Below are 11,185 nucleotides of genomic sequence, written 5' to 3' on the forward strand. Positions count from 1 at the left end.
CTCTCACTTCATCAAATACAGGGTCTTGATTACCTTGGTTAGGGTTAGACGGTCTTACAGGTAATGTGGATCTAGCTCTTATCAATTCCTATCAATTCCATTTCCCTTTATGTCTTACGATTTCTCTTTCTCTTCTGCTGTTTTTTCTTCTTCTGTTTCTCTTCTTTCTTGTTTTTCTCTGTCTATTCTTTCTCTTTCAGCTTGCATTCTCTCTCTTTCAGCATGCATTTTTAACTTAATCAAATTCTCTTCTTGTTCAATGCGTCTAAGCTCTAACTCTGCATCACTTTTCTCTTTCTTTTCTGCTTGCTTATTTATGAGATCAGCACGTGCTACATTCAACAACCTCTTGAGCCAATTCTAACTCATTTCTTCTTCAGTTATTCAGTCACCAAGTTTATCAATGATTCCAATAGCAATACATCTATTTGTGCCTTTACCATACTATTAGCACATAACCACCACATGCCACTGCTAAAGCGCTCCACTGAACCTTAGTCAGAGTGGTTTCAGATAAAACTTGGATGGAAGGGGCTGCTAAAAATTCCTGAACCCTGAACTGAGCCATTTTCCTCTAAGTTATCAACTTACAATTCAGTACAATAATGGCAAAACAAAAACTATATTGTCACTCTCCTAACAAAATATATCCCTAACACCACCAGTATATACTAGAGTGGTAATGAAATCTGCTTTCCCTGGTTCTCTGGGCACCATTAATACATGTACGAAGTGCCAAGTATCTGGTTACTACACTTACCATTAATTTATTGTTACCTCACAAAAGCCAGACACCTGAACCCTCATCACAGGTATTAAAAGATTGAATACTCTACAGGGAACAGTGATCCCTTAACAATTTACCAGCATTGCAGAAAAATCAGACTAAGTTCATCAAAACAGGTGTGAGGTAATCTTGTAATTAATCAAAGGGCATCACTCCATCAACAACTTTAAAAGTAAGTATTTCCCTGATTTCAGAAGTCTAAGTACCTCCCTGGTTCTAAGTCACTTCAAGTAAATTGAAGGAAAGCAGAGCAATTACCACTCTATGTTTCTACCTGACAATGATCATAATCATATGCAAATATACTGGTATAAAATAAAAAAAATTTATAAAAATTTTAAATACAAAAATTTATTATTAAACTCAAAATTTTATAAGTGAAATTCACAATATCAGGGAAAACATACTTTACTTGAAAACAAAGTAAAGTTTAATTAATTCTTGAATCAAATTAAGTAAAATGAAATCAAAATTAATTTATCACAAAATTCAAGAAAATTAATTCAATTGAAATTCAAAAGTGTTAGGCAGTAATTGAAAATTAGAAATTAATTCACAAGTGCTAAACAACAATAAAACTTGAAAAGAATTCTAAGTAAATGCAAATTAATTCACAAGTGTTAAATTTAATTAAAATGTGCAATGATTAAGCAATTGAAAATAACTAAGTCAATTAAATTGTGAATGCAAATGAAAAGACAGAAAAATGTGGGCAATATCAAAATAAAAAGGCACACTTCAACAAGAAATTGAAAAAAATGCACAAAATGAAACAAACAAAACAAAAACTTGCAATATGTAAAAGTGTAAATCTTTTCACTCAAAACATTGTAACCATCAGTTTTTACCAAACCACTGTTCCTATCAGTTATTAGTTATTAGTTTCTTACCAAACCAAACCATCATAACCATTAGATAATTAGTTGCAACTAATAAAAATATAACACACTTTACCTTTTTGGTATATCAACTTCTTTCTTTGCTGCAGGCTTGTTTTACACTTTCACAAAAACCAGGTGTCGTTACAACAACAACTGTTGTTCAGATTCCACAAAAACATAAGTAATACTAAATAAACTTGAAGAAATATCAATATGTAATTCTCAAGTTACGAGTGACCAGTTTATTAAGTACGAATCATTACGTTACTTAAGATCAAAAGTGCTATGCGATGGAGAGAGAGGGAGAGAGAGAGATGTTGCCTCAAAGAATCTAAGATCTAATGAAATTTTCTTCCCTTGCGAAAACTGGACTGAGGAGATGACACAAAAAACGTTTTTGGCACAAATGCTTCCAGAAGCTTCGAAATCTTACGCAACTTTATATACAAAATGTGTAACCTGCACGTGGCTTTGATCAAAGACATACATATGAGACCAGTATACAATAATGTTCGAGAGACGAAGGAAAAGCCCTTATCTTACGTGATGACAGATTCTCAAAACCCAAAGGAAGTCTTGAGCTCGCTTATCAAATGTGTTGACAGATTAGGAAAGCAAACGGATCTTGCAGTTCTTCTAATCTCACAGTGCTGACATAAAAGGGAAACAATCGTAGTTTCGAATGGACAAAGAAGAAAATCCCTCTCTTTCTACATTGTCTACGTTATATATATATATTCTTTTACATTATGTAATGCGAAATCTGTGAACACACATTTTTTTGTTAAAAACATCCCTATCTTCTAAAGAACTATCTAGGAATCTGAAAAAAAAGTTTTGTGGCACAAATTACATAAACATTTATACCAGTCACAGAGGAGAATAATTATGCATTTTAAAAAAGTAAAAAGGAATATCAAATATTTAAAAAAATGTAATAATATTATATTATATATATATATAATATTTATATAATATATTTATATATTATATTAATTATATATATATATATGTATAATATATATAGATATATATATATATATATATATATATATATATATATTTAGATATATATGTATATATATATATAATATATATTTATATATATATATCTATATATATATATATATATATATATATAGTATATATATATATATTATATATATATATATATATATATATATATATATATATATGACTGTAAAAGTGTTCGTAACAACAGAATTCCATCTAATAAAAGGAGCCCATAAAAACACCAAAATGTAGAGAGAAAAGTACTATATTTCAGAGACTGCTGCTCTCTCTTCAGGTATATGAATGAGAAAAGTTTACAGAAAAGGAGGTATTTATACCAAGAGATTCGTCCACAGTAAGCCAATTTAGGTCACCCCGCTGTAATCTTCCTTTAATCTCTTAAGCGTGGTTGAATGAACACTGCGTCGACGATGTCCGATGTCCAATTCCCTTTTGAGATGTTCATTACCTGCTTCTCTTTTATAAGGCCGATTCCATCATTTGACTCTTGTACCGGCAGTTGCTGCTATAAATTACACGTGACATATTCTAGTTTATTCTATGGTTATGTTCATTTATATGATTGAAAATAGCCGAGTTCTGTTGTCCATACCTAACTGACCGTTTGTGTTGTATTAATCTCTGGGAAGTGATTTACCTGTAAATCCGATGTAAGATTGGTCATAGTCCTGGCATGGGATCTCATATACCCCAGAGTCTTTGGGCGATGGTCTTTTGTTGGACGTTAATCAGGGATTTGGCTAAGGTATTTGGGTAGGTAAATGCAAAAGGGTTGGACTTTCCAAGGGTGTGAGTTACTCTCTTAATCGTCTCCAGGGGTGGGGAATTTTATTTTATTGTTGGGTGTGTCTCTGGTCTTGTCTTTAGGGGTCGGTAGAAAATTACGTTTGCTTTTTGAATTGCTTTCTCAATTATATGGTCAGGATACTTTAAAGATGAAAGTTGCTTGCGAATTAGTTCAAATTCTTTTTCCAGGAAATCTGGGGAACAAATTCGTAAGGCTCTTAAGAATAGGTTGCTAGCTAGACCTTACGAATTTGTTCCCCAGATTTCCTGGAAAAAGAATTTGAACTAATTCGCAAGCAACTTTCATCTTTAAAGTATCCTGACCATATGAATTGAGAAAGCAATTCAAAAACGCAAACGTAATTTTCTACCGACCCCCTAAAGACAAGACCAGAGACACACCCAACAATAAATAAAAATTCCCCACCTGGAGACGATTAAGAGAGTAACTCACACCCTTGGGAAATCCAACCCTTTGCATTTACCTACCCAAATACCTTAGCCAATCCCTGATTAACGTCCAACAAAAGACATCGCCAAAGACTCTGGGGTATATGAGATCCCATGCCAGGACTGTGACCAATCTTACATCGGATTTACAGGTAAATCACTTCCCCAGAGATTAATACAACACAAACGGTCAGTTAGGTATGGACAACAGAACTCGGCTATTTTCAATCATATAATGAACATAACCATAGAATAAACTGGAATATGTCACGTGTAATTTATAGCAGCAACTAGCCGGTACAAGAGTCAAATGATGAATCGGCCTTAATAAAAGAGAAGCAGGTAATGAACATCTCAAAAGGTGAATTGGACATCGGACATCGTCGACGCAGTGTTCATTCAACCAACGCTTAAGAAGATTAAAGGAAGATTATCAGCGGGGGTGACCTAAATTGGCTTACTTGTGGACGAATCTCTTGGTATAAATACCACCTTTTTCTGTAAACTTTTTCTCATTCATATACCTGAAGAGAGAGACAGCAGTCTCTGAAATATAATACTTTTCTCTCTACATTTTGGTGTTTTTATGGGCTCCTTTTATTAGATATATATATATATATATATATATATATATATATATATATATATGTATATATAACATATATATATATATATATATATATATATATATATATATATATATATATATATATATATATATATATATATATATATATATATATATATATATATATATATATATATATATATATATATATATATATATATATATATATATATATATATATATATATATATATATATATATATATATATATATATATATATATATATATATCATATATATATCATATATATATATACATATATATATATATATATATACATATATATATATATATATATATATATAGTATATATATATATATATATATATATATATTATATATATATACTGTTACATACTTAATTAGGTTCATCACTGAATATTTAAGAATAGGATACGGATGGGTTCTGTAAGCTTGTAACACAATATTAAGAAAGGATAAATGAAAATTTAGTAACGAAATAATTATTATATTAACACAAAAGGTAAGTAAAAATAAACATTCCTCCCTTAGCAGAACAATGCTATAAATCACACCCATAAATAAAGAAAATAAACCTCATTCAAAATATTGGAAAAAATATACAGAAAATACTCAAAAATTAATAGGCAGCTCTTCGGCCCTCCTCCCAGCAAGAGACCAGAGTGAGACTAACTTAAAGCCAGGGAAAAGGTCCGAAGGAGACAAACAACGCAGAATATAACCAGTGATTCCGTATTCAAATGGTAGTTATACAGTTAACTAAACAGGACAATAATTAAATTGTTCAGCAATATGTACAAATTTAACAATATGCGTCACAATCATATATTATATATAACAAGTTCTCGTTGGGTAAGTAGTTTTAAGTTAACTTGATTCGAATAAAAGTAAGTTTTCTTCACGGTTTTACCTTGAAGGTATTTAACTCTCTTTAGCTGCTAGACGGAAAACGTTTTGAAGGCATAATAACAACCAATGTTCCTCACATTTATGGTTCTATTTTCCCTCTCTATTTCTATTTAAAAAGTTTTTAATAATTCTCTTTTACCGTTTTTTTTTTTTGTTTTATTGCCAAATCCTCCCCTTGTCCATCCTTTTGGAAATACACAGGTGCGTCTTTGGTGGTGTACTGTAAGCATTACAAAAAGGTGTTTGTAGCGTTCTTTTGGCCCCCAGCTGCAGCCACATTTTAGCCCTTTACTTTACCTTCATTCCCTCTTTCCTCAGTCTCGCTGTTCAACCTCTCTAATTTTCTATTTTTAGTGCTGCTTTGTGGTTTTCTCTTAGTTCCACCTTTAGATCCTGGTACTTGATATCTATTTATTTTTTGGATTTCCTTATCTTGCTGTCCAGCCTCTCCAACTCCCTGTTTTCACTGGCTCGAGCGCTGAACGGGATGAAAGTGCCCCAGAGCTTGACTTGACCGTCTAAATTTCATTAATCAGTCACAGCTTCTACTGTCGGGAAGGTGCTTAAAAGGATCTCCATCTAACAGTTTGTATCCTAAAAACCCTGAGTTCTGTTCTCTTGGTCTGAATGGCCAATATGGTTTCCATAACGCTAGATATACCACAGAACTTCTTGAAAAATATCGCTGATATTTCAGAAGCCTTTCTTCTGATCTTTGATTAATATTGTTGTTTTTGACATCTCTGACCTTATTTCTAGCTTTCTTTTTTATATGATTGATTTATATTTCTTGCTGCTGACGACACAACACATGATCCTTTATCCACCTCTAGAGCTGTTGGAATAAATTGGAATTGGAAAATAGAATTTAGTTCAGAGGCCACGCTGGGACCTATGAGGAGGCCATTCAGTGCTTGAAATAATGTTGAATGGAAAGGAGAATATGAATGGAGATACAGTTGAAAGGAATATGAACGTGGGTGCAGCTAGGGGCCGAGGAGACGCTACAAAGAAACCTTCAGTATTGTCGACAGTTTACCGCGTGGGGTGCACTGACGGCACGTAGCTTCACCGTTACCTTACTTGTTTTTCCTCGATATTAAAGCCATGGCCTCCTGTTACCTCTTCTCTGGTTTCTTTTCTTTCTTACAACCTTTAGTATTACTTTCTTTATTGACATGCCAACCCTTCTCTGTTGATCGGCATTGTCTGGAATTGCCATCTTCTAATCAGCTAACTCTGATCTTATAAGTTACATCTTTATGTATTAAATTCAATTCGTCTAAAACAGACTTCCTTCGTGCTTCTTTATCCTTTTCTTTTTCAAGGAAATCTTGACAATCTTCCCCCTCAGCCGCCTTTTCAACATTCTGGTTATCCAGGTTGCTCCCGTCATAATTTGGAGAGATCGTTCTGTAAAACTGCTAAATTTATCTCTAAATAAGTGGGTGAATAGTCTATATGCCGTTAAATCTTTTATTTATTTTGATTATTGAATCCATGCAAGTTTTATATGTTGGGTTCCCTCACTCTCTGTGTTGAATATTGTTCAGTTATTTGGGATTTTTCTTTTCTTTCTCCTGCCTCTCTTCCTATCTGGATCGATTCCGTGCTAAGTGGTTTGATTAAGAGCCCAATCTTACCACATCTGTCGTTCCTCTTTCCTTTGCGGCAGGGTGTGATTACTCTCTCTCTCTCTCTCTCTCTCTCTCTCTCTCTCTCTCTCCTCCAGGGCAAGCGGGTGGCCTCTCTCTCTCTCTCTCTCTCTCTCTCTCTCTCTCTCTCTCTCTCTCTCTCTTTCATTTTCTTCTGTAGGGCAAGGGTTGGCTTCGGCTCTCTCTCTCTCTCTCTCTCTCTCTCTCTCTCTCTCTCCAACAGTGTGGAAGAGTTTAAAAGAAAGTTAATCAGAATCATTAGGATACTGAATGCACAATAAAACCTGTTCCTAGAGATATGTGAGCACACGATGTCTCCTCGGATGGACTAATAAATCTTTGAGACATCCTAATCCTTGTAACTCTCTCTCTCTCTCCTATGCTCCATTACAGCAAGGTGGCGTCTTTCTTTCTCTCCCAATCTAACTCTTCCGTCAAATATATGAATCCGTAACAACCAGTGTTGAATATTATTTGCACAAGCAGGATACTTTTGGCTCCGTCCCAAAACAGTGTCAGACCCAGATATCAAATTACGCAGAAGGGCGTAAATTATCTCGGCGGGGGTAGGAGGCTCTGGTTACTCACTTTGCATAACTGTAACACTTGGCACCAGAGACCCAGAATTTGAATTAGAGGACGTAGTCAGTGCAAGTCTAACAGGGAGTGGCTCGCAGTCGATGCGAGCCTTACAGGCCCCTCAGTGGCGTGGTTGGTATGGTCTTTGCCTGTCACCTCGGTGGCCGTGAGTTCAATTCTCGGGCATTCCACTGAGGGGTTATAGATTGTGTATTTTTGGTGATAGAAGTTCACTCTCGACGTGGTTCGAAGCCGCGTGAAGCCATTGGTCCCGTTGCTGAATAACCACTGGTTCCATGCAACGTTAAAACACCTCACAAACAAATAATCAAACAAAGCGAGCCTTACAGGAAACCGCTAACTTCGTCTGGTTCGATGTCTGCTTCGAAACAGCAGCGCCTCTCTTTTAGAATTGAAGTGTTTTGCACATTATTACTACTTAATTAATACTAATTGCTGCATATCTTTTAAAACTCAAGAATGGAAGTAAGAAATTCAGTTGTAGTTAGAGAATTAGTGCATTTCTTAGATTCTTTTAACGCAGGCACTTTTGTTAAATAATTTCCGATTGATTACATAATTAAGTTTTTATTTGTTCCTCGCTTACATATTTAAACTATTACTAAATCTCCTTTATATTAATGCACAATTTAATCTTTCCCATCAAGTTGATCAAACATGAACAGTCATTTCCTTCCCTTGTAAACCTGTAGATAATTGGCGGTACTTCATTTTTTTTTTAACTTTCCCATTTCCAGAGCTTCATCTCCTTCTCCTCAGTTACTCTCGGCTTATTTTGTACTTCCACGTTGTTCGTTCTTTCCAACGCAACCTCGATATTTCTCAAAGCACTCCCACTCGCGTTACCCTAAAATCTTCCACGGCAGGAAGGGTCGTTGTAGATTCCTCTAGATGTTTCTGTCCAGATTTTTCTGTTATTCTCGTTTTCGTTGGGGGTGGATGATATATATATATAGGCCAGATGTTCCTCATTCCTCATTTCTACTTCTCACGCCCAGTCATCTTTTGAAAACCAATTGCTTTAGTAACCGAGGGACATGAGATTGCTGAAGACGACCTTCTACTTCAAGAACCGAAGAAAATGTAGGAAAAATCTGTCAGATTGTTCGAAAAGACCCCCGGGACTCGGTGTTCCAATGATAGCTGAATTTGTGAACACTGTCAAAGACACCGCATGGAAAATTTTGTGCGAGAATTTTAACATGAATACATTATTTTTATGCAAAGATGTTCCCAAAGGTTCTCACACTTGAGCAAAAAAAAAACGTCGCAAGAAATGTTGTGTTGAAACAGCTGGCAGAAATTGATTTCCTCGATGCCTTTGACCAGTGGAAAAGAAGACTGCAGCAATGCATTAGTGCAAATGAGGAGTATTAAATAAAGGTAAGTTTTTTAACAGACACGCCTCGTATATTCTAAGTGTGTGCGCGCGTGCGTCTGTGTGTGTACGCACATTTTTCTTATAAAATTCTACACAGAAGAAAACGACTGTCTCGTTTATATTTCCAACATTGTTTCAGTATGTTCCGCCGACAGGCTAACACGCAATCTCGTTAAAAGTGACTTCATCAATAGACGTCCACTAACTTGACGCATTTCGTGGAATTTCAACGAGATAAAGCGTTAAATTCAACACCTGGTAAATTTCATATCTTATAACGTTCTCCTTGCATTTTAATACATTAAAAAATTTCTTTAATGATTTATTTTTTATTTTTAAAAAGTGAGATCTCTTCTCTGCATTTCCCCTTACCTTCTCTTACTTTCTGATGAACACCATATTCTTTGGAAGCTTGAATTTCAAGTCAAGGGCCCGTTTGGTGGGCTTCCTTCTTATGCGTGGTGGTCATCTTCTGAGTGATAATCATGATAATAACAGCCATTTATGAGGAATGACTTCAACAAAACTTCCAAAGCTTTTGGCAGTGCGCCAGAAGTTTTCCGCACTCCTACACACGACCCCTTTCTGAGGCAGTGGGTGTAAACTCGTTACAGGAAGCGCAACTGCAGTTCACATGTCTCCTGGAGTGAGATGAACTAAGATGCCGTTGCTGCACAGCACAGCTTTCTTGCTTTTTTTTTGGGGGGGGGAGGGGAGATGGGAGGGGGTCGACGTTTCGTCACACGTGGCTGATAGCAGCTGACATCTTCTATCCTTCACTTCCCAGAAAGTGTATGCATATATATATATATATATGTATATATATATATATATATATATATGATATATATATATATATATGTGTGTGTGTGTGTGTGTGTTTGTGTGTGTGTATGGATACATACATATATATATATATATATATATATATATAATATATATATATATATTATATATATATATATATTATATATATATATAAAGAGAGAGAGAGAGCGAGAGAGAGAGAGAGAGAGAGAGAGAGAAGAAGAAGAATCCTCATTTAGATGGCCTGCCCTCCTGATGGAGAACGGGACATATCTAACTGAAGTGAAATTGAGTCACACACATATATATATATATATATATATATATATATATATATATATAATATATATATATATATATATCTATATATATATATATATATATATATATATATATATGTGACTCAATTTCACTTCAGTTAGATATGTCCCGTTCTCCATCAGAGGGCAGGCCATCTAAATGAGGATTCTTCTTCTCTCTCTCTCTCTCTCTCTCTCTCTCTCTCTCTCTCTCTCTCTCTCTCTCTCTCTCTTAATGGAAGGAGCCCCCTGGGCCAAGGTCTGAAGCTAAGGTCCCTGAGCCGTAACGGGACTAACCTCTCTCTCTCTCTCTCTCTCTCTCTCTCTCTCTCTCTCTCTCTCTCTCTCTCTAATGGACAAGAGCTTCCTGGTTCCGGTCTCGTAGTTCGCCTTATCAGTCTCTGCCTTGGTGAAAACGGTCTGACGGTAATAAGATGAGTAGCCTTTTATAACTCTGACTTGAATACTTACCACGACAGTTTGGCCTTTTATGTTTTTTGTTCTGCTCCTTTTATGCTTTTATTTATTTATTTATTTGTGTATTTGTTCAATTCGCAAATAATCAAGTTTCCAGTCGCCTGACAGAAAGAGGAAATAGATTAAAAGAACAATGTTGTTCTTTGATGGTAAAACGGAAAACCTGCGCTTTCAAGTTAATTTTTTTTTATGTTGAATTCTCAAGTAATTCAGTCTCGAATCGCTTGGTAGAAAGAGGGATTAGATTAAAAGAAGAAGGCTGTTATTTGATACTAAAACAGAAAACTTGTGCTTATAAAATCAGTTTGCTTTATTTTACTTTTTTAATTTAATTTTTTATTTATTTATATGTTTATTTTGCGGTTTTTGTTACACTGGAGCTGAAACTAAGTGTATTTTCGGCCATTAAACATATAAGACAGTGAGGAAAGGAAGTTGGGGTGGTTGTACAGCCAAATAAAGAGATCCAGAAAATTGAGTACATGAAGTACAAGGATCTAAATGTTG

The sequence above is a fragment of the Macrobrachium nipponense genome, chromosome 21 (assembly GCF_015104395.2).
Source record: "Macrobrachium nipponense isolate FS-2020 chromosome 21, ASM1510439v2, whole genome shotgun sequence".
Classification (NCBI taxonomy): domain Eukaryota; kingdom Metazoa; phylum Arthropoda; class Malacostraca; order Decapoda; family Palaemonidae; genus Macrobrachium; species Macrobrachium nipponense.